Consider the following 27,803-nt stretch of genomic DNA (forward strand, 5'->3'; position numbering starts at 1 on the left):
GCAAGAATGTGAGAGAACGTCCTAGGCAGGACTGTATGTTAGTAGGAGTGTGTATTGCTAAATACTTTGGGAATATTTACCTACCTTAGGACTCACTTCTCGGACTTCTAAGACTTTCTTCCATAACATTTTTGGAGAGCAATTTGGCAGTGATCTATCAAAAGTTTCGTTCTCATTCCCACTGACCCAACAATGCCATTTCTAACGGTCTATCCTAAGGTACGTGCACAGATAATCATGGCAACACTTTTTACAATAAAAAGTTGAAGTTACCAAATATCTAACAATGGAAGAATAGTAGAATAAATTACAAACTACGCAGCCATTAAAAAGAATGAGTTGTTTATAGCTAGTAATCTAGAATATGTAATTGCACTACACTTTAAAAAGACAGGTCACAGAAATTATTACATTTTTAGTTTAAAAAAATTTGCATGTGCCTATGGAGACATGAGGATATATGTGATAGCTATGCACCAATCTCTTCATGGTGGTCACCTCCAGAGATGAAATCAGAGAAAAGGAGGAGGGTGTGTGATTTGGGAAGGATATATCTGACTTTTTAGATATATAGTTTTGTTTTTTTTTTAACAGTGCTCTGATGGGGTGCCTAGGTGGCTCCGTCGGTTAAGTGTCTGCCTTCAGCTCAGGTCATGATCCCAGAGGCCTGGGATCAAGCCCTGCATGGGGCTCCCTGCTCAGTGGGGAGTCTGCTTCATGCTCATTCTCTCTCAAATAAACAAATACAAATTAAAAAAAAAAAAAAACAGTGAAAGTGCTTTTTTTTACTACGGTTATTTTTAGCATTTTTCTTTTTCTTTCTTCTTTTAAATTTTTTTTATTTTTAAGAAAGGAATATAGTCCTTGAAGAAGAAAGATGAAGAACCAAAGGCAAAACTGTTCCCATCCAGGAAGGAGGAGAAAGAAGAGAAGCGTGGCAAAAGGCAAGACAGAGAGGTCATGGCCAACAAGGGTGTGGGGAGGTAGGGGCTAAGAACCAAGGAAGACAGCTTCAGGAGTATGAAGGGAGGGAGGGGGGCAGGGCACTGCAGAGAGGCCCAGATGACACCCCTCAGAGAGCAGGGGATGAGTAGCATGCTGTGTTGGAAGCCGGGGTGCACACGCGGATCTGGCAGTCCTTTTCTACCTTGCCTGTGTATCTCTAGAGAAACAGAGAATCAAGGCCTCACCCTAAACCTCCTGCATTAGAAGCTCTTCGAGTGACACCCAGACCCAGTGGCTCTGAAACACTCCTCAGAAGATTGCGGTGGTGTGCGGCCAAGGTAGCGAACCACTGGTGGAAGGCATGGAAGGTGTGATGAGTCAGGGAAGCTGAGGACTGTAGCTCATTCTTTCCCACTAAGTTTGACAGCTGCAGACTGGCGTGAACTAGATTAATAAAAGTTATCAGAACTTGGTAAAGCCCCTAAAGGGTTACCAGCATCAAGGAAGATATGAGCATGTTGTAGGCTTAGATGAAAAAGCCCACAGGGAGAAGAGATTAAATATTCTAAGAAGGTGGTAAAAAAGAGGAAAGGGGGGAAAAAAAGAACTTAATATTTCTAGGCTTTCTGTTATTTGCCAGGCGTTTTACATATGCTATCACCATTAATATTATTATTATTTCTTTTCCTGGTGATTAATAACCACCATTATTATTACTTTTGAGGCATACAGTACTGCATCCTAGTTACAGGGAGGCAACTGAAGCCAGGTGAATGGCAGGGACTCAAACCCAGGCCCAAAGCCTTCAGCTACGGAGCAGGGTGTTGGAGGCATTGGAGGGGTAGGGCCCAGGACTCAGCCTGAGGAAGGAGCAGCTTGGAGGAAACGCAGAGCAGGTCCACATCTGTGTCATCTCAGATGGAGACAAGACAAGGCCTGAGCGTGTTAGTGCAGAGACGAGGAGGAGGCCGGGGCGACCAGCGGGGGCGCAGGGAGTAGAGACCCAGGCTGAGGACGGGCTTCCTGCATCATCTGAGGAAGGCTGAAGCCAGGTGATTCCCTAACAGTGAACGCTGGTGGCTTAGGGACAGTACCTGCGCACCGCACCACAGAGCAGAAAGCCAGCCTTGCCCTTCTCTCCCAAGTGAGATGATGCATTAGTCACTCAACAACCCATCTGTCACCTGCTGGAAGCCGGGAGCACAGGTGAGCTGAGCTGCCTGCAGCTGACACCACCCACGAGGTGGGACAGCGGGGTCCCTACCTTCCAAGAGCTGCCAGTCTGCACTTACCCAGAGTGCTATTTTTCTCACCAGCGATTCACGTTGCCTGCCTAGAACAGCTCCAAGAAAACTGAGTAATCCTTGCAAAGGTCATACAGAAATCTTCTGTCATTGAAGATCTCATGTCACCCAGTGGTTCGGGGAAATAAATAGGAGTTTTGCATACTTTTGTGGCCGCCAGAGCCAAGGCAAATGTACCTGGCTGATCACCAGAAGCAGGTGACCGCTGTGCGTGAAAGACGCATCTCCCTCTAGACGCGGAGAACCAGATGGAGCCTAGGGCCCTGCTGCTCAACAGGAATGGTCAGGTTGACCTACCTGGGGGTCTCTAGTCCAGAAGGATCACCAGAGCATCCTGGGATTTCTAACATCTTCCTGCATCCTGGCAAGTGGCCGCCAATGAATATCACTCGCCAGTAATTCCGGGATGGTAGCAAAAGTGGCCTCAAAGGAGGAAAGCCCAGAGTTCCAGTAACTTCTGGTTTTGAAACTTGAGAGGCTCCCTTTAGAATATCTCCTTGATACTCCTCCGGGGTTCTGAAACCATCGGCTGCAGTATTAATCAATGGCATCAAACACACAGCAGCAACTTACTAATTGAGGGATAACTATTTGATTCAGGGCAGTTGCTATCTGTTTCAGGACTTTCTGGCAAGAGAAAAAGGTAGCGGTTGCGCACAGTTTTGTTATTACCAAATTTTAAAAAAAATTAAAAAAAACCCTGTTAGAAAAAAAAAATAAATTCTTACATGTGCGGGGAAAAAAATAACAAAAATGTGGCCCTACACCCCTGTATCTTGGTATATATACTCCGTGTGCTGCGTAAAATAAACACGGCCCCCTGGACATTTGGGGTTTGGGGGATCGAAAAGAAAGTGAAACCCTGCTTAGGTCACTGACTGTTTATTTTCTTTTCCCTTTTTCACTCTGACCCCTCCTTCTAGTCGGGGAAGGCGAGATTCACCTCCCCCCATCCCAGCCCCCCCCCCCCCGCCCCATCAAATGTTGCCAGGGGCCTGTTATCCAGAAAGGCGGAAAGAAATGGGACACATCTCGACTGCGAGGAGGAATGCCATCTTCGAGGTCATTCGATGTGTTCCGCTTATTACTGTTTAGCCCGTGGTATAGGCCGGTGCAGCCTCAGTGGGAGGCGTGCGGCCCTCGTCTCGCACCCCCACCCCCCATCTGGAATAATCGGTCATTTCCTCTCTGCGCCCTGGCTGATGCCTGCTCCCCCCCGCCCCAAGCACCTCCCTCACCTCGCAAAACTGGCAGGCTCTGGACATTCGCCTGCTGCAGAAAATCACTGTTTTGCCTCCAGCAAGGAACATGAAGGTTGCAACACTGGCTCCTCCTCCAATGAAGAAAGAGTGAACAAGTGCACCGAGTTGAGCCGCTTCCCACGCAGCCACGGCCGGGGACCCGAGGTCCCGCGCCGCCCGGCGCCCGGGCTTCCCCGCCCCGCCCCGCCCCTCCCCTCCCCGCCCCGCCCCGCCCCCGCCGTCTCGCAGGAGCCGCTCCGTCCCTCCGGACCGTACCCGCTGTCGGCGGCGCGGCCCAGCGCGCTCGGCGGATCCCCGCGTCCCAGCGCGGCAGCGCCCACGGACCGACCGGCCGACGTGGCTCCCGGGCCCAAGTGAGTAGCCGCGGCGGCCCGCGGGCTGGAGGCGGGAGAGCGGCCGGGGCAGCGCGCGCGCGGCGCGGGGGCTCGCGGGGTCGAGGCCGGGGCTGCGGCCGCGGGGGGCTCCCGGACGCGGCGCGAGGCGGCGGCGCAGGTGCAGGCGCAGGTGCCGGTGCAGGCGCGAGAGCCGGGCGTCCCCTCGGGGCGACGCTGAGAAGGCGCCCCCTCCCCTCCCCTCCCGGCCGCACGCGTGGGGCTTCCCCCCCCTTTTTTTTTCTTTTTTAAAAGGCATCTTGAGATGCGCCCCGGAGACGCAGTGTCGGCGCGACCGGGGGATCCTCGCAATGGCAATTCTTTACATCAGACCGAAAAGGGAAAGTTAATAATTAATAATGATGATGATGATGATGATGATGATAGCAGCAGCGGGCAGGGGCTCGGGCAGGTGAGGCGATGCCCGCGGGCTCGCGGCGCACACTCCGCGGGCAAAGTTCAGGCGTCGCGGGTGCGGGCCCGAAGGCGGGGCGCGCCCCCCCCCCCAGCGGGGCGGGGAGCGAGGCCTTCCAGCCCCGGGGGCAGCGGCGGCGGCAGCGGCAGCGGCCGCGGAGCCGAGCGGGACCGCAGGACCGGGGAGGCGGCCTCGGGGCGCGCGGGAGGGGCCCGCGGGGCCGCCTCTCCCTGTGTCCCCGGGAAGCAGCGCGCGGTGCCCTGGTAAGAAGCGATCTGGGGTGCTCTGTGCTTGGGCTTGAAAAGGTTTGCCGGATACTATTATTAACCCGGGGAGGTTCGCGTGTGTTGGTTCACAAGTTGGCTGGCGAAGCCTCCCGGCTCTCCTGTTGCTCGCCCTGCGGAGCGCTGCTTTTCCCGCGGAGCCTCGGGCGCTGCAAACTGGCGGGCAGGGCTGGCCTCCTCTCCGGGCTCCGGCTTTCTTGCAACATGCAGGGAAATTGGTCACACTTGTATATGTCCCATTAAACATTATAGGCGTGTATACCCTGTGTGCTTTATATGCGCGTGTAGATGGAGATGGAGTAAAAGTGCTGAAGAGCCTAAGGAAGAAGATGAAATTTTTAATTTTCGTGGTTCTTAAAAATTGGGAATCGTGAGTCCTTTTGAGAATTAGCTGTGAATCTTCTCCCAAGGGGGGGGGGGGGATGTTCTTATGGAATGTACATAAAGTTTGCAAGCAGTCCCTCAGGGTTTGAAGGCACTCCCTGAAGATTGGGCCTGAATCCCAGATAAATATTCCTTTCCTTCGTTTTGAGGACCTTTTGTATCAAGATCACCCAGCCTAACCTCTGCTGGCAGCTGCGTTGGCTATGGAAGTAACCTGTAGCCTTCAGGTGGGGTCTGGAGTCAGTCATGCTGCTGAAGGAGAAAGCACTCGTGTCATGAGTGAGCTCCTGGGGTACTGTTCCCCAGAGACTTCACCTGTCCTTGCCTCCTGGGGAACCTTCCTCACAAACTTTTCATGACTTTCCCAAGGTGAGGTCCTCGCCCCCGGAGTCTGTAGTCTTATAAACAGCACTCAAGAGACACCTGTAGAAAGTCACTGTCTCAATCTTCAGGTCACCCAGCTGGATGTCAGACAGTAGAGCCAAAGCTTTGTTTAGAAACAAAGTGCTGGGATGTCTGGGTGGCTCAGCGGTTGAGCATCTGCCTTCAGCTCAGGGCCTGATCTCAGGATCCGGGATCGAGTCCCACGTCAGGCTCCCTGCATGGAGCCTGCTTCTCCCTCTGCCTGTGTCTCTGCCTCTCTCTCTCATGATTAAATAAATAAATCTTTTTTTAAAAAAAGGAAACAAAGTGCAGTTTGCTCCCCTGTGCATAGAAAGGGTTGTAATAGCGTTCTTTTGGACCTATGCACTTTTAAAGTACTAAGGACTCCTCTTAGGGCACCTGAGTGGCTCGGTTGGTTAAGCATCTGACTGAATTTTGTCAGGCTCTGTGCTGAGCATGAAGCCTGCCCAAGATTCTCGTCCTCTCCCTCTGCTCCTCTCCCCGACCCACCCAAAAAGAAAAAAAATAATAAAGTACTAGGAACTCCCATCTTGGGGGACCCGAGTCTTCCATTGACAATGCCAGCAGCATATAGGAGAGGACACATGGAGCTTTGGAACCCAACAGACTGGGCTTCAAATCTTGGCTCCCACACTTGGACAAATCACTGAACTAATGCAAGCCTCACTTTCCCTTTTTGTAAAATGGGGAACAATGCCTCCTTTCTTGTATAGATGTTGGGAAAACGGAAAATGAGAAATGGAAATGCCTGGTTTATAGTCAGTAGTAAGCTGCTCTTATTAATATTAATGGGAGGTTAAGTAAGTGTTAAATAGTTGCATGCTTTTTTAGAGCAGCTTACTCTTCCATGGGGCTTATGTCAGCAAAAGAATGAGTAAAGTCAATTCTGGTCTAATTATTCTTAAAGACAAAGGGTGGGTTCAGAATACACAGCTGGCTTTACTGCTTCACTTTTGTCAAGCAGAGCACTCTGTGTTGCCAGCAAGTAAAATGTGTCCAGACTGACATGGATTGTCCACTCTTCCTCACAATTCTCTTTGGGCCCATAATCTTGAACACGATATAGCTAGCTCTCTGCTTGTAGTGACAAACACCTCTGTGTGGACACTGAAGAGGTCTCATGGTTGCATCCCTCTGCAGATACCCTAGAAACTGTCTCTGTAAAGAGAATTGTCTCCACTGTCATCGTCCGAAGTGTGGCACAGATATAGCCAATTCAGCTTATACTGTGTCTCTATATCTCTCCCCTTCTGTCTCTTTCTTTTACAAAAAAAAAAAAAAAGATTTTATTTATTTATTTGACATACACAGAGAGAGAGAGAGAGAGAGAGAGAGAGAGAGAGAGGAGAGTGCAAACCTGCACAAGCAGGCAGAGCAGCAGGCAGAGGGAGAAGGAGAAGCAGACACCCTGCTGGGCAGGGAGCCCGACTCAGGCCTCGATCCCAGGACCGGGGGATCATGAACTGAGCCAAAGGCAGATGCTTGACTGACTGAGCCACTCAGGCACCCCTCTCTTTCTCTTTCTTTGCTCCTGCCCCCTCAGCTACAAGAAGCTTACATTGAGATGTGGAAAGAAATTACCAGAATCCTAAGAGGAAATTGGATACCCTCAAAGTAGCTATTCCAAAGATGGAACTGTCTCTGTAAAGAGAATTGTCTTTATTCTCGCAGGGCATTGTTGCATGCAAAGGTGACAGGACTGATATCTACTATTCACTGAACCTTCAAGATGGCCTAAGCACTTGACTACATAACCTCAATTAATTCTCCTAGCAACACTGCAGGGTATGAATTATCAGTTAAAGCTTTACAGATAAATGGAAACTTATAAAAATTTATGTGACTTGCCCAGGCTGCATAGCAGCTAAAAGGCAGAACCAGGATCTAAGCCCAGGTCTACCAGACTTTGATGCTCACTCTTTTCACACTGCCTAGTGCTGCCAAGCTCCCTGGCATCAGAAGGTTGCATCATGCCAACTGGGTCCCAACCCAGTTCTTCTTCTTCAGAGCATTTAGAGCAGGAATAACTGAATCTTCTAGATGATTTAAATGGTATGAACATACACTTCGCATGTGATACATATTAATAGGCGGCGACAATGAAATGGCCTGTGATCTTCCCAACCCTTTCCAGATCCAGCTGGGAGAGTCGAGTTAGGCAACACCAGGCCTTGGCAGGCAAGGCTGGCTCTGGCCCACTAATTTCTGAACGACTCTGAAAGGTTCACTCTCTACTACTTTGAGAATCAGGACACCATTTACAGTTAGTTCCCTGTGTGAAGCATTTATTCATTCATTTATTGACTCAACAAATACTTGCTGAGCTCTGGAAAAGGCAGACAAGGTCCCTGCTTTTTGTGGTGCTTCTGTGTGCTACAGAGAGTGACAGATAGGAGGCAGGTGAGCAAATGCAGAAATAAGATAATTTCAGATACTGAGAAATGCTATGAAGAAAATAAAGAGAGGCTAGGGGCTCAAGAGTAACAGGGCTTGGAGGCAATTTGAAATAGGGCAGCCAAGGAGATTTCTACAAAAAGGTCACCCTTGAACATAAACTTGCATGGAAAGACGGAGCCAGCCTGATGAAGGTCTGGTGAAAGGGCTGCCTTAGCAGAAAAACCTCCAGGGAAAGATCTGGAAATGAAATAAATGAAGCAGTAGAGCCTCAAATATAATGAGATGGTGCCTTGAAAATCAATTTGGGTTTTATGTAGGGGAAATTCTCGATTGACTGCCTACCATACTCTTCTAGGCTGTGCTTTGGACTTACTGCCTATCTTATTTCACCTTCCCAACAGTCTGGAGAGTTAGCTATTTTTGTCTCCCTTTGATAGGAAAGAAACCAAAATTCATACAAGGTAAGCAGCTAGCTCAAGGTCACAAAGCTGGTCTTCAAATCCCATAGTCTGTTTGGCTCCAAAGCCTAAAGCTTTTTTGCTAACACAGTATGTGGCCTTGGAGATAATCTCTTTCAGAAGATAGCAAGGAGCTAAGAGAAGGAGAGTAGCAAAAGTACATTTAGGTGACTAAATGCTGACAGCCAATTTCTATCTCATGCCCCAAATTCCAGTGTGTGTCTCAACTTGCACTGTGCAGCGCAGTAGCACTAGCCATGTGTGACGACTGGGTACTTGAAATATGATCAGTCCACACTGAGATGTACTCTAAGTGTAAAACATACCCTAGATTTCAAAGACCTAGAACCAAAGAAAAAAAAAAAAGAAAAAACCCCGCCTCATTAATTTTTATATGGATTAAATGTTAGAATGGTAATATATTGGATGCATTGGTTTAGCTAAAATAAACTATTAAAATTAATTTCATCTGTTTTAATTTTTTAAATGTGATTAATAGGGAAAATTAAATTGCATATCTGACTCGCATTGTATTTGCATTTAACAAAACTGGTATAGACTAATGAGTTGACAAATATATGATAGGAAACTTCCCTCCCTTCTTCCTAACATGACTTTTTCTCTATTCTTGGCTCAGACTTCTCAAGTGTTACCCATCAGGCAAATCTCAAGAAGTTTTCTAACATCTTATGACCAAAGGATCATTTTGGTTGGTTTTGTTTCTGTTTTTTTTTTTTCTTTGGTTTTTGTTTTTTTTTTTGTTTTTAGATTTTGTTTATTTATTCATGAAAGACACAAAGAAAGAGGCAGAGACACAGGCAGAGGGAGAAGCAGGCTCCCTGTGGGTAGCCTGATGCAGAACTCGATCCCAGGACCCCAGGATCATGACCTGAGCCAAAGGCAGAAGCTCAACCACTGAGCCACCCAGGTGCCCCTCAATGGGTCATTTTGAATCTAAATTTAGATTTACCTTAAAGTCACTTTCCAGGATAGTGTGTCATTCTGGCACTTTGTAAAATCAGATTAGGAGACAGCTAGGGCTTCATGTTTGTGTGTAACGCCCATCAAATAAGACATCTCATTAACTGATAATGTTTCTCCCACTCTGTCCTTTTGCTTACATAAACAATACACAGTCCCAGTTTCCAGAAGGACTGCTCCAAGATTATCACAGAAGGCCATTTTGGTTTCTTTTGTCTGCTAGCTAAAGTGGCTCTTGAATATCCTGTCACCAAAGTAAAGGTATGATTTGGTCCTGCAATTTCATGTGGCCCAAGGGGAGAGCAGTCAGATTCCGAAGTTGTTAGAGGAAGCCTCTGAGATAACTGAAGCCTGGATTCTACTTTGTCTGATTTTGCTTTGTCTGCTGGTTTGTGTTTTACCCTCAGCCTGCCCACCCCCAACCCCCAGCAATCCTGTAGTAAGTTCAGAGTTGATGAGGTCGTGCCGCATAAAATGCTCATGAAGAAACGTGCTGTACAGATGTTGGCCATGGTTATCACTGATGACCTGAGGATGGGAGACATCCATCTGTGGGGAAGAGCTTCCTTTCTGGGGCTTGAGCAAAGCACTAGATGAGATGTTCTTTCACATATACAAGGAGTGTTTGTTTATTTTTACTTTTAACCTACATCTGGGGGGAAATGACAGTGAGAAGCAGAGCACAAGTGAATTTTAAAATATCTACATCAACAACAACCGTGTCTTTTGGCATCTTCCAGGCCAAGAAGTCTGTGCTAGCTCCGTAGAGAAAATAACAGAACAAAACAGAGGTCTTTGCTCTGGAGGAGCACATGATCGAGAAGATGGATGTAAATGTAAAATACCAGGAGCAATGTCAGAAAATATTCTTCAGGTGTTTGGTGAATGAAATAGAGTTTAGAGATTCCAGAGGGCAGTGTGCCTGAGAAAGGCAAGGTACGAGATGGACATTGAAGGACATAAAACAAGGTTAAAGACAAATGGACATGGGGAGAGAGGGCATTGCCAGAAAGGGAACATGCACAAGTGGTGCGACAATGGGAATGTGCAGGGAGGGTTTGGTGTTGGTTTGGTTTGGCATCGCCAAGGAAGCTTTTACAGGCATACTGATGCCACAGCCCCATCCCCAGAGTTTTCATTTAATCAGCTTAGGAGGAGAGACTGGGTATCAGTATTATTGTTGTGTTGTTTTTTTTTAATTCCCCAGAATATTCTAAAATGAATATTCTGAGTCAGAGTGGGAAACCACTGAGCAAAAAAAAAAAAAAAAAAAAAAAACACAAGGCTTTTTAAGATCATAATCATGGGAAATAAAATTTAAAGGGCAATATTTTAAAGGGGATTAAAGATAGTCAAGATGTGTGGTCTTTAAGGAAATTTGATATACATGTATATTTATTTATTTATTTTTTAAATGGGCTCTACACTTAGCACAGCGCCCAACATGGGGCTTCAACTCATGACCCTGAGATCAAAACCTGAGCTGAGATTAAGAGTTGGATGCTTAACCGACTGAGCCACCCAGGCGCCCCTATCCATGTATATTTCTATGGAGTCTTTTTAATTCACAGATAATTGTTCATAGTGATCCTATCCACTTGGGTGTGGCTAAAAGTTGTAATGCACTGCTTATTTCCTTCCTCTGTGTGTTTTTGCAGTGTACTATAGTTAATCCTAGCTAAGTGTGGGGCAGTTGGTATCTCACAGCCACCAGGCTTTGTGTTATCTTAGCGAAGGGCTTTATTATCAGGCCCATTTATGCCCACAGTAGCCATTTTACAATAATCTGTAACCTTCTCTCACCTCTCCAACTTGACAAATTGGGAAATAGAGTTTAATTACTTGCCTTGGGCCTTGAGGCTAACTGGCACCAAAAGTGAAATTAGAATTCTCAGCCACTGAATTCCTCATATCTTGTTTGGCTCCCAAAGCAAGCCAGCCCAGTCTCCTGTTGATGTTAGAATACTCTGTCCTGGGATCCCTGGGTGGTGCAGCGGTTTAGCGCCTGCCTTTGGCCCAGGGCGCGATCCTGGAGACCCGGGATCGAATCCCACGTCAGGCTCCCGGTGCATGGGGCCTGCTTCTCCCTCTGCCTATGTCTCTGCCTCTCTCTCTCTCTCTCTCTCTCACTGTGTGCCTATCATAAAAAAAAAAAAAAAAAGAATACTCTGTCCTAGCAATATTATTTCTTCAATGAATGAATCAGTGTTACAGATCAGTAGGTGAAAGATGACAAGTTGGCCTGAGCGGCAGCACCGTGATGCTGAATGTCAGTAGGACATAGGCAGCCCCAGCAGTCCCTGGAGGCCCATCCCTGTGATCTAGGAGCTCCTATTCCAGTGAAAGTTTGGCCATACATATTTTGCTTCTCCAGTCCTACCTCTGAGACATGAAGGCTCCTTAGCCCCAGAGCTTCTGGGCTGTTCTAATTGCTCTCTGAAGCTCCTGTTCACTGAAAGGATATTGATTTTTGTTACACACCTGAAAAAAAAGAGAAGAAAGCCCAATAGTTTTTACAGCTGCATTTTTAAAGAATGCTTTATGTGTTTTGGGAACTTCTGGATTTGTTGGCAATGGTGGGGCCGGGAGGACTTTATGAAAGATAGTGAAAAAAAGCTAGAGTCTGGGCACTACAGCCTCTTTAGGACAAGAAGATCAGTTAATTTTGCACCATTCCCACATGGTTACTTTCTTTTTCTCTGTCTCTAAGCCCATTACTGATTTAAGAACAATTTCTAAGATCTTCAGTTATAGCAAAAAGCAAAACTCTAAAGTGGTAGTCCTCAACAATATTTGCTCATGACAATCATCTCAGGAGCTTTAAAAATACAGATGCCCAGGCCCCACTCATAGACCCACTGAATCAAGATTCTGGGAATGGAGCCTGGGCGTCCGTATTTATTTACAGTTCTCCGGGTGATTATAATGTTCATCAGTAAAAGCTGATCTTACTGCTCGACTAAGATCCAAATCTTAATTACATATTTAATATTTCTCCTTTTGTCTTGCCTTAGGTCACATGACCCCCAAGAACCATCCAAACCATATTTGTGTTGTCATTCTACTTTGGGAAACATAGTTTCTACATCATATTAAGTGATGTTAACTCCAAACTCAGAATGTCCTACATAGTCTCATGATTAAAATTTCTGTAAGTGCAGTTTGGAGATCAGATTGCCAGAAGCTTGATAATTATGAGATTGAAAGATAGAGGTTAAGCTTTTCTGCCACTGGTGCGTTAAATTGCCCAATTGCTATGTTGATCTTTAGCAACACTTGCTTTCCTCTCTCAGCCATTTTAAAGCCAATTAACTCCATTCTTGTTCACACCCTTATTAAAAAATATAATTACACAGTCTTCTCCAGGGATTGTCATTGGATAGACTTCACAAAGTGAATTGGCCAGGAACTAACTAGGTGGTGTAAAACCCTCTCAGCCCCGAGAAATCGCTTGGGATGCCGAGGCTACCAGCCCCAGCGTAGGCTAGGTGAGTCATGAATTTTAGTTTGGAAAGAGACAATTACAAGTCACCCAAATATAGAAGAACCTAGGACACAGAAAATGGTTGTGGAACCAATCTGAGAGTAATTATCCAGGGCTTAGTTAACTGTGAGACTCCAGGCATTCTCAGAAGGTTGTATTAATGCCAAAAAAGCAACCAAGTGTTTGTACTAGATTTGGAGGGCAGGGGAGAAAGGGGATGATATAGCAGTGGACTTTTCTGGGGTGTTAAGCTTGCAGAATTAGAAGATGAGAAATTGTGAAGGAGGTTGCAGAGAGTAGACTCAAATAATACAGAGGGTCTGCTACAGCCTGAGGCTGTTACATGACCTGCAGAGAAAGTGATAAAGTTCCTGCTGTCCTGGAATTTACAGTCCAGTGAGGGGCAACAGATATCCACATTAAGAAACCAGTAAGTAAAAATCCAGTAAGTTGATTAGTGCTTTGAGGACCAATAAAGGGCGATAAAGGGAGTGGAGTCTGATGTGTGCTGTTTTAGTAGGATTACAAGAGTTGTCCTCTCTGAAGTAGTGGCATTTGAGCTAATGCATCAGTGTTAAAGCAACACAGAGTTCAGGAAGGAGGAAGGCCAGGTAGAGGAACAACAAGCTTAGAAGCTCTGAGATTGGAAAGGTTTTGACATGTTCAGGAAACGGAAAGGAGACCAGTGTGGCTGGATCTCAACGAGGAAGGGAGAGAGCGTCAGGCAGGAAAACAGCCCAGGGGGCTGGAGGTCATGGGGTAGAGTTAGGATTTTAAGTACTTTAAGGAGTATAATGTGTTCTTTTTTAAAAATTCAATTTATTAACGTATTGTGTATTACTAGAGTCAGAGGTAGAATTTAGTGATTCATCAGTTGCATATAACACCCAGTGCTCATCACATCATGTGCTGTCCCTAATACCCATCACCCAGTTACCCCATCCCCACCCACCCACCTTCCCTCCAGCGACCCTCAGTTTGTTTCCTAGTTAAAAGTCTCTGATGGTTTGTCTCCAGAGGGTACTATGCAAAGTGAAATAAGTCAATCAGAGAAAGACAATTATCATATGACTTCACTCATATGTGGAATTTAAAAAAAAAAAAAAAACCATGATCATAGGGGGCAGGGGGAAAATAAAATAAAAGGAAATTAGGGAATAATATGTTCTAATTGCATTTTAGAGATCTTTCAGGCTTCTGTGTGGGGAATGCAGTGTGGACTGGAAGCAGAGGGAGAATGTGGCAGGTACAGCAGAAGATGAGGATGGATCAGCTGAGATGGGAGCAGCAGCATAGAAGGGTGGGATTCAGGAGCGATTTTGGAGGTGGGACCAGCATGTGTCCTAGGTGGCTGGGGCCAGCAAGTGATTGCAGACCTAGTCGTCTGAGATCATTGCTCCTGCCCCATCCCTACTCAGGCCACTGGTCTTGAGTTAAAATAGAGTAACATCTAATGCTATTTGGAAACATTAAGGGTTTTTCACCTTACCTTATTTAAGCAGAAAAAAAAATCAAATTCCTATCCCGGGAGAAATTTGTTTGCTGCTTTTTACCTCCTGACCCTAAAAATGTCATCCTGTCTCATAAGACTGTTGTGATGGGTTTTGTTGTTTTTGATTCCTGTGCTTTCTGTAAATGCAGGAAATATCACATTCACATTGCTAAGTTTATCTCTCTTTTTTTTTTTTTCTGAGTATTTTGACACCTTGTCTGTGTTTACTGAATCCTTCATGCCGTCAGACGTTTACACACAGCTTTTTGCCATTGGTCAGTTTCTCCATGTAAATGGTGACATCATAGTAGCAAGCATTTAATGAGCACTACTACATGTAAGACATTGTTTGAAGATTTTCACATTTAATCCTCCCAGTCACCCTTTGAATGAGTACTCTTATTATTATCATTTTATAAACGAAGAAACTGAGGCAAAAAAAAAAAAAAGAGGTTAAGTCATCTACCCAAGTTCACCCAGTCCAAGTTTTACACCAAGTCTGACTGCAGAGCTCCGAGTTCTCAGTCACTCGGAGGAAAACACTGTGGTGCTTTCCCCATCTCCTCTTCACTCTCTTTTACATAAATGAAGCCTCTACCTTCAGAATCAGACTTCTTTCTCCTGGAAAAACCCCAAGGTACTAGGAGGTGATTCGGCAGGGCAGGGCCTCCAGGGGTGGAGACTGGATGATGTAGCCCCTCTCCAGGAGGATTGCGTGTCTGAACCACTCAGCCGAGGTGGGAGGAGAACCACCCACCCAGGGAGCTGGCTGGACAAAGTTGCCAACACCGGAGGACTCTCATGGAATGCCCTCTTCTTCTCACCTCCTTTCCTGCCCACCACTCATAGCTCCTGGGTTGCACCCACTTACCTGTCCCGTCTCAAAAAAATAAAAAAGAAGGAACTCACAGTTTGTCAGTAAGCTGTACAACAAATTCTGGTTGCTCCTCAGGATCATCTGAGGCTGGCCTTTAGAAGCTAACGACAACAGGATGGTCATGAACTCATCTGTTCACCCAGTTTTGCTTTAAAAATATTGAAGATTCTCTCCAGAGTTTCATTATTAGAAGTGAAATAAACCTGGGGAACACAGTAGACCACACTGTTTTCTCTGCCTTCTACTGCTTATCTACTTCCAGAAAATTCTCTCAAGTTACTTGGTTTTCCAGTACTCAGTGTGAAAGTAGCGGACCTTCCTCCTTTCCTGTTGGTAGTATCAGCAATGAATTTAACAGAATTGAGGTTTATACAAAGAAATGCATTAAAATTTCTTTCTCTCCTTTAATGAATTCTTCAGCAATAACTATAGAGGCAATAATTGTAAAAATTCATCTATGCTGTTAGTTTTAACTTATTATATATTTCAGTTAAATAGAAGGCTTTTTCTTTTTCCGCTCCAATTGCTGTAGGGTAATTTTCTATAGAAACTGACATGCATTCATTGGAAGTGTAGAATTTATGTATTGAAGTCATAAATCTGTTCATTCCACTGTTTGGTTTCCAATAAAAGTATAATTTTAAAATGTTACACAATATATGTCAGATATTTCCTATGGTCGTATTAACTTCCAAATTCAAAACTACAAAGGAAGAAGAGAACTATAGTTACAGTTGCATTAGGCTCCCATCTTTTTTAAGTTAGGAAGATTGTAGTGAGATGTCAACTAATTTTAAAAAGTTTGAAAGCCATTTGAAACAATCTCTGGATATCTTCCAGATAGCTCAGTACCCTATAGATAGCTTAACTTAAAAAACATTCATCTTCAAACGAATAAGGTAATTTCCTCCTTTATTGGACAGGTTTGATTAAATATTCAGCAAAAAGTGAGAGAGCGAATATGTACTAAATGTGAATATATCCTTAAATCAAGTCATTCAAACATCAGAGCAATGTGATGGCAGCTGTTTGATGATAAGGATGACTCTATCTCATTCAGGGTTTCACTAGAAGAGTTTTAGTTTTCTCTTAGCCAACTTTTCTGATTTTATATTCCAAAGACCATCATTGAAGCTATAATACTGAGCTCAGATCTGTGACTTTTAAAACTATATTTATTTTTGTACACAGTTTTAAAATTCAAGGTACAAAAGAATGTTCATTGAAAAATACTTCTCTCTTCTATCTCACAGCCCCGCGTTGTCCCCATAGGCAATCACTCTTACTGGATAATTATTAAAAATATGCCATGCTTTAATGAAAACATACTATGTATATGCGTATGGGCTAGATGTCCTTTTTTTAGTCACTTCACAGCTGAGATGCTGTGACTCCTTGAAGCCAGAGCCTGCATTCTATTGCTGAACTCCCAATCCTACTAGCACTGATTCTTTACTGGTTCTGGAGCTTTCTGTCTGAACTCAAGGGTATTATTCAGAGCAGCTAGTAGAGGATGAATAGCAGTATTTTTGGAGAAGGTTTCATCTGACAAGTATAGAGGAGATGAAATTACATGAGATGCCCATGTATGGGTATTGGTAGGCATGTTCTTACAATGGTGATTTTACAAATAATCTTGATAGAGTTTTCAAGTATCAGGGTGAGAGTCACCCCTCTGTGCCTGGCTTTCTCATCTCTATAACCAGGACACTAAAACATCTGTTCCACAGTTGCTGGGAGAATAAGATAAGGTAAGTATATGTAAAACCCTCAGCACTAAGGAAACACTCTGTTCATGGGAGTCGTTAGTTTCACCTTCGTCAAATAATTCATGACTTAGTGGGGAGATCAACAAATGTAAGGTCAATGAGGCAAAATTCCAAGGGCATTGGACACAATGTTGAGTCTGAGCTTAGCATGATTAATGATCCAGTAATCACTCCAAAATCCCATATGTGCCATTCAGTTCAACCATTTCCCTTCCTTCTTGCACTTCATCAGCAGACCAACATGGCACTTCTAGTCGGCAGCCCTTATAAAAGAATTCACCTGAATACAAAAGCAGCATATTCCTTCTTTCTGCTGAACCAGCTTTAAAGTTGTGCCACTAGGAAGGATCCATAGAAAGTTTGCCAAGCCTCTCTCAAGCCTCGGTCTTCTTTGCAAAAACGGAGATGATAGGGCCTGCGTTCCACGACTGTTTTGAGGATGGAGTACGGTAATGGATGAGAAACACCTCATCTATGCTTGGCCCTCAAAATGAGCCCATGACCTTCTCCTGTGGCTCCATATGTTTGGATGGTTAGAGCAGAGTGTCACACATAGAAGGAAGGCTCAGGAATGATAAAAGCTTGTTGATTTGGTTATTTGTACACCCAACCACAAATGGTGTCCTTTCAAAACCATTCTTATAGCCAGACACTCAATTGGAGTGCATGGGCCTTTGGAACCCAAATCTGATAAGTATTGAGGAAGACTCCTCAAGAGAGATGAAGCTAAGAGATTAGCTAAATATACTTTCTCCAGTTGGCCTACATTTGATGCCAGCAGGCAAATCAGAGCTGGTTGGACCATGTGCAATTCTGAGAAATGAGGAAAGCAAAGAAGCACCTGTTCTTCCTCTAGTAAAGCCAAGGTGAATGGAAAAGCTCAGAAATATATGGCACCATTGCAAATACAATGGGGAAGGTTGGAAATGTGCTGCAAAAATCACATTGCTGGGGAAGACACAGCTTCCCACTCATGCTAGAGAGCCCGTCAGACTGGTCTTGGACTGGACAAAGGCCTGAATGGCCAGGGGCTGGACTCTACAGGAACTGAGCCCCAGGCACTTAGGCTTGAAAACCAACCTAACAAAGCATGTCTGTTTCCATTTGTGACAGATGAAATGATAGGAGTTTTGTAGAAAGCCAAACAATCACAAAAGCAAAAATGCCTGCTTTCCTTTGGCCACGCAGAGGGGGTCTCAGACTTGGTGGCTATGTGGCACTAGTTCTGGCGACTGCACCAGAAGGGACAATTAGTTTTGGACCCTTGTTATTCTCAATTCTCATATTGTTGTTCTTTCCATATATTTCTAATTCCTTAAATGTAATTGTGACTAATACTATAAAAAGGAAACTTCCACTTGTGAGCAAACTGTGTAGGTAGAGTCCAATAGCAAAAGTCTACAAAAGACTAACATAGGTATTGGAACAGCAGTGACAGGGCTTCAAATATCCTGTACTGCCAAGGTGGAAATATTCTGTACTGTTAAGATGAAAATCAACAATGTCCAGGGAAGACTTTGAATTCTAAGGCACAACTAAAGTGTAATAACTTCAGAGGTTGTCAATTTCTTTTAAAATTAAAATCACATATGGGAGCTTAGAGAAATCTTCAAGTGGAACATGAACAGTGCCTATGGATTCTCATCAAAGTTCTTAGAAAACTGAGTAAGAACTTGGGAAATACGTGTCAAATGTATTCCATGGAGACCTACTTTACAAAAATGGTCATTGACTGGTACCTTTTCATTGATACTCCTTTGGAAGCAATGAATTTCAAATAGGACATGATTATCATACAATGTGATAGGTAGCTCTGATTATCCAAGCAGCTAGGACAGTATTCAGAGGCAAACCATTAAGCTTCTCCAGGAATTTTTCTTCTGTGCAGGTAGGCGGCTGCTATAGAGACTTCCTTTTTGTGGGTGAATTTGCCTGGCAGAGGGCAAACAGTGGGAGAGAAAGGATGACTGACACTGATTATTGCTGATGACAGTTAAAAATGAAATGACCTTAATAAAGCTCGTACTTGGACTTGGTGACTGAGTCAGAGCTCTGTACCTGAAGAGCTCAACCATCATGTCTCAAAGCTGAGATCTTGTTCATTAACTGCTGGGGCTTTTTTTCTCCTCAATTTTGAGAGAAAATTTAAATTCTCTAAGGGATTTGATATTTTAGAAAATATGAAAGGATTTTAATAGTGTCATCCCCCAAATAGCAACTCCCTGCCCTCCAGCTGATATCCGTATGTCACATGGGAACTACATGCAACTACAAACTCCACCTTTAACAATGGTCTCTATGTTCTGGGCACTGCTGTCAGAAGAAGGATCAAGGCATTTGCCCAGAGGTGAAAATTTGTCCCCGAAAATGTATTTCATTAGGCAAAGTGGAAACAAAAACACCCAACAATGGCACAGCTTTTCTAAGTTGTTCTCTTATATAACCACTTAGACAGTGCAACTGTTGTGATTACCAAAGTCATGTCATAATACATGTATGCAAATTGATTTCATACCAGGGAACTTCATGGGAAAAAAAAAAATGTCACTATTTCCAAAGACTATGAATTTGGTTTCTTTGTGGGTAAAACACTGCTAATATACTTAGTGTATAGGAAAGTGCAGTATTTTGATCTGAAAATCAGAAGCCCAAACCTTAGTTCCAACTGACCTTATGACATCATTTCATACTTCTGAGTTTCATTTCCCAATAATTTCATGATACTTTGTTGATGGGGAGCCCCGAATTGAAAAACATCAAAAAGAGTTACATACAATCAGAAGCCTATTTTCTCATCATCTCCCTAGAATTCAGGAAGAATCCTTAATTTGATTACCAAACCTCCAGAGATAAGAACAAATGACAGGTAAATAGGCTTTTTTTTTTTTTCCAGGCTTTTCGTGTGATTATCAGAATTGCTGCCCTAGCCAAAGTCCTGCACCAACCAAGAAGTGTTCATCTAGAAGAACGTATTTCGTCCTGCTTAATGTGGACCTCAAATATGAATAATATTAGCATATTCCTAATATGTCTTAGCATGGATTCAGCAAACTTCTTTTGTAAAGAGCCAAATAGTAAAATATTTTAGGACTTGCAAGCTACACAGCCTTTGTCACAACTATTCAGCTCTGCCCTTGTCAGACAAAAGCAGCCCCACAGCCAGTGCATAAATGAATGAGTATGGCCATTTTCCAACAAAACTTCATTATCAAAAATAGCCAAGGGGTCAGATTTGGCCCATGGGCTGTATTTCGCTGACCCCTGTTCTGGACTCTCTTAATACTGCAGTGTCAATCTGCTGTCACTATGCAGATTTAATTTATACTAAATTCCATTTAAACTATTAATATTTTAGTTACTGTTATATAATACATTTTGAAACTGTTGTCATATCATAATGACTTTATCTAAATTTTTGTTTGATCTATTAATATTTAGACAATATTACATCATGAATTTGTTGTCATATCATGTGAATTTTTTGAAATCTTTGTTTATTCTATCAGTATTTGTAGTCTATAACAAACATGACTTAACAAGTCTCTTGTTAACTATCTAATGGATAATGTAGTAAGTCCCTTCCCCCTTCCTTTCTAATGCAATGAGATTTTACATAATTACAGTAGGGGGAATAAGTCTACCCTATCCCTATGTCTCTTGATATTCACCATATCCTATGATAGCTTTTATTTTTGCAGACTGAATAGCTCTGATCTTCATGATTTGTCCTTAAATAATCCCTTCTCCCTCATCTCTGTGATCATGATATGCCTCCATCACTGAATCTTTCCAGGCTGTTTGGGTCCTTGTAGTGTAGTAACTAGACTAGGACAGTGTGTCCCAGGCTGGTCACATCATCTCTTCCTAAAGCCTTCCAGTTGTACCTTTTGACTGCAGAAGCAGTCAACAAAGTAAAAAAAAAAAAAAAAAAGTGAAAGTGGGAAAGAAATCGAGAAAGCCCAGATGATTTTTGGAAAAGCAAAATGGATTGCATGAAAAGGAAATAGTGACTCTTGCAAAACACTCTGAACTGGCTACTAATGCATTCTATAATCCCTTTAAATCTTAGTTGTGTAGTTGTGACCACAATTAAGCTTTCTGGAGGGTTGAAAGAGTGAAAACAAAACTAACACCCTGCTTTGCCTAGGAATGATCCTATAGAAATTTAAGCAAAGACCTCTGGTAAGAGTTTGTGATAGAAACCAACCATGCAGAGTTTACACAAATCACATTTCTGTGAGGTGAGAAAATTTGGGACGTAATCTAGTACAATGGGCTAAATAACTCTGGAATGAGCTCTGCTACCCAGAAAGGGCTATGCTACTAATCTGGGAAGATCTATGTTTGCATTAAATTCTCTTCTCTGTCCTCCTGCCCCAAGGGGAAAAGTAAACATGATTAGTGAGATCAGTTATAGAAGGACTATCTTGTCATTAAAAGTCCTATGCAGGGGTACCTGAGTGGCTCAGTTGGCTAAGCTTCTGACTCTTGATTTCAGCTCAGGTCATGATCTCAGGGTCGTGAGATGAAGCCCCACATGAGAAAAAGTAAAAGAAGTCCTGTGCGAAATTTCAAAGTCAGATTTATCATGATCATCCTTGGGAGTAATCCTGCAAAAGTCATGAAACAAACATATCAAACCACTTAGACACTAAGTGCTGGGAAAGTAATAGCAGAATGGTCTCTTCCCTTGTAAAGCTTGTAGTATAATGAGGAAACAGATGCCAAAAATATTCAAGTATATTTGTTAAGTATGGTAAGGACAACAAAAGGGAGGTACATTGTTTACTGAAACAGTAACTGTGAGAAAGTGATGGTTGACCTAACATCAAAATGGGAAAGAAGAGTTTCATCAGCAAAAGGAACAGCACTTGCCAAGTCTGCAAGGTAGAAGAGAGCGTGCCAAATGTAGGGTAATAGAGGAGACTCAGAGAAACAAAATATAAAGAAAAGCTGGAGAATGAGAGAGAGGCCAGGCCACACACGATCTCAAGAAGCCTTTACGGTATTTGAAGAAGAGGGGTAGCATGATCCTGTTGGTATTTTTAAAAGGAAATACCAAACCATCCAATTAGGGAAGAAATTAAGTTTAAAGTTAAGGTTTCATCTTCTTTTTGAAAAAAATCAAAACGAAACAATCTAGGAATCTAGGGAGAAAAAAAAAACACTCAGCTACTCTGTGGAGAATATTGTCAGAAGCAAGAGTCAATGCCTATGCACTTAAGTACGATTTTTAAATTCTAGCCTGGACGGTAGCCCAAGCCTCTGTATCATCACACAGTTAAGACGTTCCTTAGGGAAATGCTTGGAAATGAATATTGTACCACACGGTATGATTGACACCCTCCATGAGTTTTGGTACTTTGGGATGTCAAGCACATACTTTGGAGGATGAAAAAGAGATTTAACTACCCTCTGTTGAGGAACTCATGAGCCCTGATTTTCCTTCACGTCTACATGGTATTTCCATCTCCATGAATTACATCTAGCAATAAGCCAACTAGTTGGTTTATCATCCAAGTCTGATCAGTTCTGAACTGTGCGTCGTATGTAACTTACTGGTCTTTGAGTGTTTGGTTTTTGATTTGCCTACTCCTTGACTTTTTTTTTGCCCCAGGAGAAGAACTGTTTTTTAGATCAATCAAAGGAAGTTTGACTTTATTTGGTCCTTTAAGGAGATAATTTTGCATAAGAATACACATGTTCACTCTTCAGCATATTGTAGAGTAGGTGAGGCCTAAATTTTTAATTGCTTCTTTCTGGCACTACAGAATGGAATAAAGAAAATTGATATTACCCATATCCCACCCCCTAGGAAAAAAATAAATAACTGTTTACATATGGTAAAATTTTTTCCTCTCTCATTTCTAAGAGAAATGAGCAATATATTATATATACATTTTTCAAAAGTTCTTTTTAAAACTTAATGTTACATGATAGTCAATTATATGTGTGTCACTACTTTCTGAAAACATGTTTTTGAAGCTGTCCTAACATTCCTTCATAGGAATGCATTAATTTTGCCAATTTGGTAAGTGTAAAATAATATTAATTTTCATTTCTTTGATTACCAGGTGTAATTATTTTTTCATACATTTACCACCCTTCACATGTCTTCTTTTCTGAATTACCTTCTATATCCATCATCAAGATTTCTATTTATGGGAATACCTGGGTGGCTCAGCAGTTGAGTGTCTGACCTTTGGCTCAGGGTGTGATCCTGGAGTCCAGGTATCGAGTCCCACATCGGGCTCCCTGCATGGAGCCTGCTTCTCCCTCTGCCTATGTCTCTGCCTCTCTCTGTGTCTCTCATGAATAAATAAATGAAATCTTACTAAAAAAAAAAAGGTTTCTATTTGTGTTTCTCAGTATTGTCTTAATTTTTAAAAAATGAACTCTATATTTTAAGGATATTTATTTTCTATAATATTTATTATGCATATTTTTACCCAATTTTGTCTTTTAATTCTGTGTGAAGTATTTTTGGTAAACACACTTAATAGATTTTTATGGCTTGAAGGGTACCACTGTTTTACTTTGTAGCTGTTTATTTAACAATACTTAGTGTTACCTATCAGGCAGGAAGCTACATACTGGGAGTAAAACAGAGAATCAGACAGGGATGGCTTTGCCTCCTCAGAGCTTGTAGTTTAATGCGGAAGACACACAAAAGCCAAGCCAGTATAATATGACACATTATAAGCTCTGTGGGAAGTACGAGGTGGTGTGAGGCACCTAATCTGGACATTGGGTTAAGAGAAGGTTTCTGGAAGGAAGCAACTTTCTAGCTGAGAATGAAGAGACAGGGTGATGCCCATTAGGGCAGAGAAAAACAGTATGTGCAAAGGTTCGTATTCAGGACATTCACCTACATGCTAAATGTCCCCTGTGCATACAACATGGAGTGTGTATGTGCCAGGGGGGAGTGGAACGATGGTGGAGGAGGAGTAGATGTGAGCAGGAGACCACTGGGGAGGCTGTGGTTTGCAGTAGTTCAGAGCAGAATGATGAGGGGCAAGGAATGTGCTAAATCACTCATCCCTTTTCATTAAGATAAACAATGTTTTGATTATATATTCAGTTCTTATGCATATCATATTGTCTACTGAGGAATAATTTATTTAGTTTTACTGTCATATATACACCAGTTTTTGGGGTCAGCACCATACTGGTTTGGAGTTTTATGAAACATTTAAACTGGTAGGGCATGTATCCTCTCCTCACTTTTCACTTTCAAAATTACTTTATCTACTCTTGTCAGTGTGTTCTGGGTAAACTGTAAAATGATTTTGAAAAGTTAGAAAAGCATATTCATGTGCACTCACACACAGTCTCCCTTCGTTAAGTCTATAACTCCCAATGCATTAAGTCTATAGATCAGTTACAAAAGAACTGACCATCTTTTTAATAGAGTCAGCCCATCAAGAAGCATTGAACATCTACCCATGTACTTGAATTTTCTTTTACATTTCTTATTAAAATGTTATAGTTCTACTCAAATAGATCCTGCACATTTTTTTGTTAGGGTTATTTGTTAGGGTTATGATTTTTGTTTTTCATTATGAATGGATCTTTTTCCCATATCTTTTCTCTGATATTGCTGGACTATGGAAAATACTAATATGCATATATTGTCTTTCTACCTATTTAACTCATAATTAATTTTAAGAATTTTTAGGGGGGCCAAGGTAGCTCAGTTGGTTAAGCATCTGCCTTCGGCTCAGGTCATGATCCCAAGGTCCTGGGATCAGGTCTCGCATCAGGCTCTCCACTTGACAGGAAACCTGCTTCTCCCTCTCCGTCTGCCTATCTCTCCCTCTGCTTGTGCTCTCTCTCTGTCAAATAAATAAATAAAATCTTTTTTTAAAAAAATAATTTTTAGTTGTTATAAGAGTTTGCAGTCATGGTGCCTATAAATAGTAATTTTCCACCTTCCATCCAATTTTTATTTGATGTCTTCTAGCATTGATTATAACTTCTATTAAATAGCAACGATAATAGTGAACATCCTGTCTTAGTAACAACTTTAAGATTGCTTATTATTTTAACACTTTTTAAAAGTATGTTCTATGAGACATAATAAAACAAGTATGGGAAATGCTACAAATGAAATCTCTCCCAGGGATTATTAATTCATATTCATAACTTAATGACCTGAGATATGCAATAAAGAAACTAGTGGAACTGAGTTGGACCCTAAGTCTCTATAATCTATTTGACAACAGAAGTCATTTTGTCTCGTTTGGAAATATACACCAATGATAACAGTCAACATTATATTCATTTAATCTAATTTTTTGCAATTTTTTGTGCACCTTTTTTTTAAATCTATTGCCACATGGACTATGGTTTTGTTTTGCTTTTATTTTTTCCAATAATCTAGAAAATAGTCATCCTCTTTTTATTTCTAAAAGTGATTGCACCTAAAGTTTTCCAAAACATGTGTACCTCTTATTTTATACTTACCAAAGTCATAGACATGATCATTTACTTTTATAATCAAGTTTAGAAGGAAATGATATGCTTGAATAACCCTATTAAAGATGAGACACTTACTTCATTTTACTTCCTTTCAACCATTTTCTCCGTATTTGTAAGAATAATTTAACATTTCTTTAATTCAGGTTACTGTCAGTTACATATTTTATATTATTTTACTTTTGTGAATTATTTTATCTATTCAGTAATGTACTCATATTTACAATACATTCTTGGATAGTTATATGGCTATTTGGTTTCTGTGCACATAGTTATTGGCCATGTCGTATTAGTGACTCATTTCATGTGTTGCTGAGTAGTATTCTATTATATGGATACCCTATGATTTGTTGAGTGATTTTCCTATTTATGGATGATACCTGGGCTATTTTCAGTTTGGGGCTATCATGACTAAAGCAGCTATTAACATTCTTGATAGATTTGTTGTGGACATAGTTTTCCTTTTTTTTTTTTTTATACTTCTGTAGGGGTGGAATTTTGAGGTCAAAGACTGGGAATATATTTAACTGTTAAGAAACTAACAAATTTTCCAGAGTGGTTGTTGCCATTTTATATTCCCACCAGCAATTTATGAGTTTCAGTTGCTCTGCATCCCTGGTGACATTGGTGTTGTCACTCTCTCATTTAGCCATCCTGGTGGATGTGTAGCACTATCTCACTGTGATCACTGGTCTCTTCTTCATGATTATAAATTAGCCCTAATTTGATTAAGTGCCCTACTTTATGTATCTAACGGTCTCATCTCATTGCCCCCTTTTAGGGAGTACCATGTAGAGCTTTTATATTTTAAGGAGTGTCTAATTCTGTGTCCTACAGTGTCTATTTTACTTCTTATTGCCTTCAGTGGACATATTAGTATGATTATTAATACTGTTCATTTTTTGGTTTCTCTGCAATCCTCCTTATCTTACTCAGCCTTTTATCTCAAAACAGCTACCTGTCCACTTTCACAGTATATTTTTTACACAACAATTAAGAATGAGAAATGATTTTCTGAAATTGTCTTTGAGAGGATGTTTCTGTTTTCATGTTTGTACTTTATCCCCTGTCTGTGCTGTTTATTTTTCATGCTCACGCATCCAGGAATGAAGCCCAATCCACTTAGACCCAATATTTGTGAACACATAGCATGTGCAGTGTGTTCTGGGACCTGCTCAGTATGTACCAGGCTATAAGTTTTTGGTTCACAGCTGGTGAGCAGAATGACATGTCCTAGTTCAATATCAGCATCTAACAGGAATGCTGCTGATGTAGCTTTGTGTATGGAGAGAACATCCTCTCTTCCCCTACCTCCTATTCTCCTACACTCAAAACAGGAACCACAAAAATTTGTCATCTCTGAGAAGCCTTTCTTCTGGGACTCTTCCTTTCTTCCTCCTATAGTCTTCTTAAGTCCTTTTAAGTTTTAAGATTTTATTATTCTGCACATTTCCCCTATGAATCTTGGCTAAATCCCTTACACTTGGTTGTGTGAACAACTTGCATGTTTCTCTGTTTTACATAATGAACTCTCTACCATTCTTTAGCTTTAGCATTTTGAAGTGCTATCTCAACAAGAAAACTCCTTTACAGATGATATCTTGGGGGAGATATCATCTTGGGGGAGAAAGGTAGCAGAAATCTAATTAATCATATTTTTGTCATTTTCTTAAAAGGATTATTATGTGTATGTCCTGAACGATATGGCATTATCATCTCTGAGTGGCATCTGAATTAAAGACAAGTAATGTTTACTGAGGTCCTGTACCTCAGTACAGATGTACCAGGAACTATATTAGAAAGTAGATAAATAGAGTTATATAAGACATGATCTCTTGCATTGAGGAACTCAAGGTCTTCCTCCTCCCTCTATCATTGTCAGGTGCAGGGCTGTCTTTGAATTTGGCAAGTGAGTCCAGTCTTTGGAATTTGGAAGTCACTCATATTGTTTAAAATTCTTTTGGCTCTCATACAAATATATATATATTTTTTCTCTTAGGAGCATATTCTTTATGTCTCTTACAAAAGTTTTTGGCTCTGGAATTATATTGCATTGCTCTCTGGGGGTAATAAGATTGGTGAGGTGAGAGTCTTTGAAGAATAACACTAAATAGTGTAGGAACTAAGATTGAGGCCTCAGCTTGGCTCTCAGGGCATCCTGTAGGAACCCTCTGCTGTGTACAGTGAAAATCGCAAACCCTGCTCTCTCAAGGAAATAGGCCTATCCTAGCCATAGATTCAAAACATAGGTATTAAACTATTTCATCATCATACGTAAGTACATGTTATACACTCTCATCTCAGGATACTTTTCTAATCCAGAAGTGATACTACAAAATTAAATTACAATCTTCTTTTGAGAGAAAAATTTCATACAATTAGCCTTTGAAATATATTCCCTAAAATGCCATGAAAACATTGTCCCATAAAACAGTGTTTCTAAGAAACACATATGTCCTTGCCCTTGATTTTTCTTATCACCACCAATAAAAATAAG

General features: G+C 42.0%; 1 protein-coding gene across 5 annotated transcripts in view; it reads left to right on the forward strand.

Annotated features, from left to right (window-relative positions):
- Positions 1 to 3,745: 3,745 nt before the first annotated feature.
- PRLR (prolactin receptor) overlaps positions 3,746 to 27,803 on the forward strand; it is a 178,629-nt gene continuing 154,571 nt past the window's right edge. The window contains exon 1 of one of the 5 annotated variants that reach the window (XM_072824927.1): positions 3,746 to 3,864. The gene's annotated coding sequence lies outside the window, so the exon portion shown is untranslated. Of the gene's footprint in view, positions 3,865 to 4,540; positions 4,561 to 27,803 lie in introns of those variants that run through there. The other 4 variants (XM_072824921.1, XM_072824920.1, XM_072824925.1 and 1 more) reach the window with 4 other exon arrangements.

This window comes from Canis lupus, chromosome 4, assembly GCF_048164855.1.
Source record: "Canis lupus baileyi chromosome 4, mCanLup2.hap1, whole genome shotgun sequence".
In the NCBI taxonomy this organism is placed as follows: Eukaryota; Metazoa; Chordata; class Mammalia; order Carnivora; family Canidae; genus Canis; species Canis lupus.